The sequence below is a fragment of the Mytilus californianus genome, unplaced genomic scaffold, assembly GCF_021869535.1.
Source record: "Mytilus californianus isolate M0D057914Y unplaced genomic scaffold, xbMytCali1.0.p SCAF_6, whole genome shotgun sequence".
NCBI classification, from domain to species: Eukaryota; Metazoa; Mollusca; class Bivalvia; order Mytilida; family Mytilidae; genus Mytilus; species Mytilus californianus.
The window spans coordinates 35,877,952-35,886,488 of NW_026262712.1; positions in this window are offsets into that span (position 1 = coordinate 35,877,952).

Sequence of the window (8,537 nt, forward strand, 5' to 3'; positions counted from 1 at the left end):
TTAAATTATACACTTAAACTGATTCTGACAGATTCAACATGTTTTACATTTTTCAATTTCAAACTTCTGCATATTTGTACATGCAATCATTTACTTCATTGATAACTACACATTGGTTGATAATGTAATGGTTCATGGTAAGTCTGATGATTTGTTATAATCATTACAAGACAGCATTATAAAATAAAACAATGAAATTGCATCTTTCCAAAATGAAGGTAGACCGGGTGTCATTTTCTGAGCGTCCCTTCTGGCAATGTTGCAAAATACTTTTTTGTGTCAAAAATATTTGACCAATTATCATTCAATCTACAACAGAAACATCTAACAAATTTAAATTTAAGCATTAAACTATAAAAAAAAACATTAGGTGTCTTCAAGTGTATTTGAAATTTTCAGAAAAAAATCTTTTTTTTTTCAAATAAAGGGCAGATAATTATACTGACTTTGATAGGACTGGGGAGTGGGGGATTTTTCAACAAAATAAGGCCCGTGACGCCCTATTTTTTTTTGACATTTCGGAAGTATTTATGAAAAGCACATTTCTCTTTGAATTTTAACCAACTCTATCGTTTAATGTTTGCTCAATGAGGAAAAATTAAGTTTCCCCTATTTAACCAATCCACCTTAAGTCAACACATGAATGATTTTACATTTCCATCGTTAAAATGTTCTTTCTATCCATTCATTATAGCCATTACTGTTTAGAAATCGAATAACAAATACATCATCTGTAAATCATTTAATAATAACATAATTATGTTTTTTGCTGTATTAAGAAATTGGGGGAAAATACAATGTTGCCTTCGAATTCTGTGAGCATAAACGACTGCTGAAGTTTTAATTGTAAAATACTATTATAACTGGTACCGATTATTATCTATCCGGGTAATCGGTCTCTAGAAAAATCACATTTGTTTTATCCCGCTGTCTGTTCAGCATGCCATGTACCTGTGTCAATTCCGATATCGTTTGTTTTTCATCTATTCGTTGTGTTGATTTGTTATGTTTTCTCTCGTTCAACAGAAATGTCATTCCAGAAGGTCTTCATTCGGAACCGATATTGAGACGTGTAGAGAATGTTGCACAGCAGATGGCTGCAACTTAAATGGATTCAGACTAGATTGTATGTTTAGTGAAGTTTTCGAAACTCCTAACATATAACAGTTTTATAAAGTTCTACTCTAGTTTAAATATCCCTTTGTATCTTTCGCCTCTCTTTTTTTTAACATAAAATTGGTCCTGATAGTTTAATCAGTTAACCAGTTTCAGACAGCTCAACCCATTTCAAAATGTATCTATTTACAGTTATTAACCGTATTAATTTTATTTATTTATGTTCTTGTTTTATCTATTTGTTATTCTTCCTTTAATTTTGTGTTTGTTTTTTTATGTATTTGTGTTTATGCTTTCTTTTTTTTTCATGTTTTATTTTTTCAAACAAATCATTATGGGATATCGTGGTTACTTTACTTGATAAATCTATTAAGTATTGTTACTTTTTAAAGTCGGTGCTGTCATATTTTCGTTTTTTTTTTTTTTTCTCAGTATAATGACCTTAGAAATTAACAAAATAGTACTTAACCAAATATGTTTCAATACATAATGTTGTATACTGTCAGGTAGACTCCCATATAAAAACTGTCGCCTAAAGTATCCAACGACCTGTATAATTGTCTTTCATAAGAAAATGTATTACCTGTGATTATTTTCGATAATAATTACCGAAATATTTAAAGCATATTTACTCACCACCTATGTATTTGTTTGTAAATGAAAATGCTTTTCATAAGAAACTTATTATAAATAAGGAGTAATAAAAGAATCTAAGAAAACATTTATGACTGTACTTATTTTTACTATTTGATCCTTGTTCATCTAAAATATGAACTGTTCTAGAGTAAAAATGCTCGGAAACTGCTCCAAACAGTTCTACCTCAGTTTATTCTGACAGTTCTAAAGAAAGGGTATAATTGATCCTTACTGTATAAATGCGCAGCCGCCATGTCCGATCGAAATATAGACGGCACATCAGATCCAACATATAAGGAAAGTGTCAAGTGCTCTGCATTCCAACACGAATTAACTGTTAAAATGCAAATTAAGGCAGGGCTTTCGAGCTATATGATAACAGTTGTTTAGATATTTTTTCTTTAACTGGATTTGATTTCTATAACATACGGATAATGAGATATTCAATTTAAAGAATACTAGTTCTGTAGTTAAAGAGTTGCCGCCATCAGTAAAATTGAATTTGATGCAATCACATCCAAATTAACGGTATCAACTCTTCATCTATTGTACTGTTATTTCGAATCGTGTGCATTACAAAAAGAAATATCAAGTTAGAGCTTAGAAACAACCAAACTAAAAGATATTCGTACTTTATTTGGCCTTTTTAACATTTTTTGATTCGTGCATCACTGATGAGTCTTTTGTAGACGAAACGCGCGTCTGGCGCAAATATAAAATTTCAATCCAAGTATCTATGATAAGTTTATTTACAACCACTGGGTCGATGCCACTGCTGGTGGAGTTTTAATTCCCCGAGGGTATCACCAGCCCAGTAGTCAGCACTTCTGTGTTGACTTGAGTTTTCATTGATATGTTCATAATTATAAATTAACTGTTTACAAAACTTTGAATTTTTGAAATACTAAGGCTTTTCTACCTCAGGAATAGATTATCTTCGCTGTATTTGGCAAAACATTTTAGGAATTTTTGGTCCTCAATGCTCTTCAACTACGTACTTTATTTGGCCTTTTTAACATTTTTTGATTCGAGCGTCACTGATGGGTCTTTTGTAGACGAAACGCGCGTCTGTCGCAAATATACAATTTCAATCCTGGTATCTATGATGAGTTTATTTACAACCACTTGGTCGATGCCACTGCTGGTGGAGTTTTAATTCCCCGAGGGTATCACCAGCCCAGTAGTCAGCACTTCTGTGTTGACTTGAGTTTTCATTGATATGTTCATAATTATAAATTAACTGTTTACAAAACTTTGAATTCTTGAAATACTAAGGCTTTTCTACCTCAGGAATAGATTACCTTAGCTGTATTTGGCGAAACGTTTAGGAATTTTTGGTCCTCAATGCTCTTCAACTTCGTACTTTATTTGGCCTTTTTAACATTTTTTTATTCGAGCGTCACTGATGAGTCTTTTGTAGATGAAACTCGCGTCTGGCGCAAATATAAAATTTCGATCCTGGTATCTATGATGAGTTTATATATTACGTTACTTTTTTTTATTCCAATCTGAATGTATTCAATCAAAACGGCGTTTTTTATAGGTAGATGTTTGTTTTATTTGCGATTTTATTGTAGTGATCGAAAACTTGTTGCTCCAAACAATTAAATATGGCGACTCACCCCTTAGCTACGACATGTCAAAGAGGGATTTGAAGGTAAATTTTAGTTAATGAATACAACTGTTAAATAAAATTGCATTAGAATTCAATTTTTCTAGGTACTATGTATTTTCTCTTTTCATTGATGGAATGCTATAACGTATTTATCTCTGTTTACTCATTTCTGTTTATTTCATACTTGTTGCTATTGGAACATGTATTTGGTGGGTTGTTTGGAGCCGTAGAAATAAAAGAGGGCCGATATGTTTCGACTGTGACGGTATTTCTGATCCAACCAAGTGTCACCGTGTTAAAGTATGCGAAGCTGACGAGGTAGGTGCATGTGCAATATCAGGAAGAAAACATTTTGTATAATTGATCAATTTTCAAATCTTTGGAGACGATAATATCAGACAATCAATTTATTTAAAGACAATGGCACCTTGATCAAGGGACGCAAACATGCTTTGTCCAGAGGAGCTTCCGTAATAAATTGTATAGTTTTTTCGATTTATATCACAAAAAAAGTTAAAACAGGTAATTCAAGTTTTTATTTCGCAAATTAAAAATTAGCGTCGAACGTCTAAAAACAGACGAACATATGCCGCTAATGAAAATCGGCGAAACGAGATTGCAGAGCGAGAACATGTCTTTTTTTCTTGCTTTTCTGTCCTGTTTCAAAAGTTACTAAATTACTTTAACGGTTATATTTACCATTATCTACTACAGAAAAAAAGATAATAATGTCCAAGTTAATTCACAAAAAAAAAAAGACAAAAGAATAAACAGAAAAAAAACTACAATCATGTGTAAAAAAACGTGTGTTCCTGTGATTACCATGGGTGCATATATTCGTCTTGAAATCATTAAGTGGTTAATTGATAATAGGATGACAGACATCACATTTTGTATTCATTCATCAATCTATTTTTGTTCAAACTAAAATGCAACTTCATATAAGACCCGTTTTTATACGGGTTAATGTTTTACAAATGCTTTTATTTTTCTTTTCATCTTTAGATATGCCTTATCCAAGAGAGCTTTCGGTGGAATGTAAACTTTAAAACGTCTTGTGCGAACGTACATGTAAGTAAGCAAACAAGTATACTACTTTTTAGAATTTCTTTGATCGCCGGCGAACAGATAATTTGCAATGCATATTCAATTCAAGTGTCATGTTCAATGCTTCACGGATTATAAACAAACATATATGAAGTTGATTATAGGGTACATTTGTTTGAGATAAGCAGAAATGGGTGAATGTCTTTCTTCAGGAAACGTTACACTTATATTTAGATATGTCTTTTAATGTAATCGATCATGCACTATTCATACCAATGTAAATGAAAAACATGCGTCTTGTTATCTATTGAGTAGACCAGAAAGAAATACAAATATCAGACAGATAAACAGTAAATTATTATCATATATTTAAGGAATGGTTGTTATATTTTGTTTCTGTCCATGAAGAAATTACATCAAAAATTTAGTGCACACTAAATAGCAGGCTATTCAAAAGAGTGCATCACGTTTTTGAGGTTATTTCGAATGGACAGAAAAAATATTACAGTCATTCGTTATAATTGAATTATAAATTCCTCTTTTTCGTAGTAAATCCTGAAAAAAAAACCATTGATGACGTCACGGTCACATGAAAACTTTATGTTTATGAGCTGATAGACTAAAAATCTTTGAACCAATCAGAAGACGTGTTACATCCAAAATTAAATTATTAGTATGTAATCCTTAACTTTTTTTCTGATTCTGTCTGTTTTGCGGTTGATACAAAATGTTTTTAATTTCCATTTATCATTTCCAACTATTCAAGCTTATTAATAATAGCTTGATTACCAGATGATTTTCAAGCTGATTATTTTGTTTCTGTATTTTAAACATTTAATTTAAAGATTGTCGATCAAATATTAGTGTCATCTTATTGAAATTCAAAAACAGTTTATGTCAGACCTTAAGTGGAAGATTACCGATTGTTGGCAGACGGAGGCGTTCCCTTGGTGTAAAACAAAAGAGATCAGTGTTGTGTTCAAAGTGCTTTCCACAGACCTATACAATACCCACTTAGGAAGTCTGTTGGACTTAACGACATATCATTTATATCAGCAAACACAACAGATATGAAACCAACATCGATTGAGTTGACAACCAAAGTTAAAACCACGCCTGAGCTGACAACCGTCGTTACAACTACGCCTGAGTTGACGATCCTGGTTACAACTACACATGAGATAATATATGTTGCTACAACAAGAAGTAGTTCAAAACCTTTAGGTATTTATAATCTTGTCATAATCATGATCCTCATTATGTATTTCATTTCAAATGAGTAATTTACACACAGACGCTATTATGGTTTAGTTATATAATTAAAAAAAAAACATTTTGATTTCTTCCATCACATTTGACGATCGTGATTTATTACAACAAAAGGTTACATAATGTGGCATAATTAACTGTACGTACTAAATCTTTGTTAGAAAACACCATAAAAATCCTCACACCAATTACCGGAATACACAACATAGGAAATGATAAAACAACAAGATACTACTAGTAGCTACATAAAAATGCATAGCTGTCTATTTCGACAAACAGATTCAATAATACAATGAATGATATGACGCGTCTTTTATTAAACATAGATAACTCAATGTAAATCGCATGTACATACAATTTTGCAGTATGTGTATTTAATCTTGGCATATTTTTTATTCAAAACTTTTGAAGCGATTTCTTTTTTTATATGGCAAATTTTTATATGGCATTAGAAAATATGCAACTTCGGGTTAATGCTATTGGAACTGCATTTTTGTAATTGAAGTAAATATCCCGATAACTGGATTAAACTTGCTTTTGAATTGTTTTGGTTTTCAAATTAAATTATTAAGTTAAAAGTCACTTTAACAATATAAAGAAATGAACAAAGGTAGTTTTTTTATTATTATTATTATTTACATACTATATTTTTAACGCAAAAAGAAAACGCACGTTTACTTTCAAGTGCAAGTAAAAAATAAACGGGCAAAATTTGCAGCAAACGCCCGATAACTACTGACACTGTCGGGCTCAACATTAACGCGTGTTTTCTAGGGTAGACATTAGACATTTCCATATTTACCATGTTACTAGTAAACGCGACAACTGAAGTGAACAAACGAAATATGTTCGCGTGGCGTTAACGTGTGTATAGTTTATGTAATGCTTCACCTGCACCAAACTGTATTATCTGAAATCAAAACTGTACATCATTTATTTAAAACAATAAGCAGTCACATCCTTATCGGCTAGTTTAAATTGAATCTAGACACATGACTACATAAGTAATGTGACGTATGAACGTCAAAGACGCCTTGTCGACTTTATGTGGGATATAATTTTATGTTTACACATATTCTTTTTTGTTGATAGTAAGCCCTAGACGTTAATAGTTGATGTGTCCGCCTTTTCAATAGCAATCATAACTCTTCGAGTTTACATTTGTTCCACCCTTTGTTTTTTTTATTTTCTTTTCATAATTGCTGTTACCTCTCGATCCTATGTATTACTTTAAGCTAGAAACTAATATTGCCCCTACTTGATACAGAACCAGAAATCAATCGTTAAAAAATGTATCTGTTTCAATCATTAAAATAGAACAATGAAGAATATGCAAAAAACTATTTCGTGAACTGAACAGAAATCATGTATTTCGGAACCCTAATGACTATCTGTTTGTTTTATATAAATCTTTCTAAGAAACTGCATTTTTTGTTTGTTATCTTACAGCCACTGGGTACTACGAATACTATATCATGTTCATCGAAACATATCATCCTAATCGCGATGTTCCACAGGTTTGCGTATTTGCTATGTATCCAGGAACTGCGAATATAGTCGCAATACATTGAAATAATAATCAGTCAATTGTTTTGTCAAAATGAGAAAACACGTTTTATCTTCCATCTTCTGTAGCTACTAAAGGTGGTAAAGAAAGAAAAGGTGTCTACATCCTTGCATCTTTACCTATTATTGTATTTGTTTTTAGTCGACATGATGGCGAACGAGACGGATATTTAGCTATTCCTTCGCTGTTCTTATCAAACTTTTACATTGTGGCTAGTTTCAAGGTATTTAAACCTTCATTAAATTCTAGAAGTGTGATTGGAAAAGTGTCAACATAGAATACTACAACACATGTTAAAAGAAAATTGAACTTACGCAATAGTACGAAACAAACGTTCAATTCAACAGAATTTAATAATGGTGATACACTATCAGTAGTTTTGTCAAAATTGGAAACTTTTCAGATTCTACACGGATTCGATCTTTCTGTGTCAATTATTACTTCTTCAAAACCAGTGGGTGTTGTTTCGGGCAATCAATGTAACGAAATAATAAGTGGATCTAATTGTAATACGTTACTGAAATGATTCTAACGACTAATCAACTTTACAACGACTTTATAGTTCCAACCGTTAATGGTCGACGTATCCAAGTTGTTCGGGTGTCCTGTCCTCTCATTACGCAATTACAAATTTTTACTTTGCATGCAAAATATAACGTAATTGTCCAGAAAGAAGAGTTTGAGTCTTACATAATGACAATATATTGAGTTAATCAATATAAAACTACATATAATTTTATTGTGCCTGGCGCGGTAAAGTCAAATAATTATGTAAGTATGACATTCCAGTCAGGTAGTGCAGACGGTTTTCAAATTGACCATAATGTTGTCTATGCAATTACACATTTGAATAACACGATTTTCGGAATTACATACACAACTGTTAGTTAAAGTATTAGTGCCGGTGCAAATACGATATCTCATCGATCTAACCTTCGCTTCGAATTGTGGATATATGGTGAAAGCGAAGATGACAGTTATGGATTTCCTGGAGAAATGGCGTACACATATTATTCTTAAGTTAACTATCGTCTATGATTATTAAACAATACAATTTACCTGTGTACGCTATTTTATTTAACGCCATTTTATCAAAGGTGATAGTTGTTTTTTTGACATTGTTTTACATCCCCCTTTTTTATAGTATTGTATTTATATTGTGTCATAGATCAAATTTATTCGTTCAGTGTATGTTTTTTTTGTTTTTTTGTTAATATGTCTTTTTATCGAGTTAAGTCATTTCAATTGATATTTTATAGTGTCTCTTTCTGTGTTGTAATGTTACAC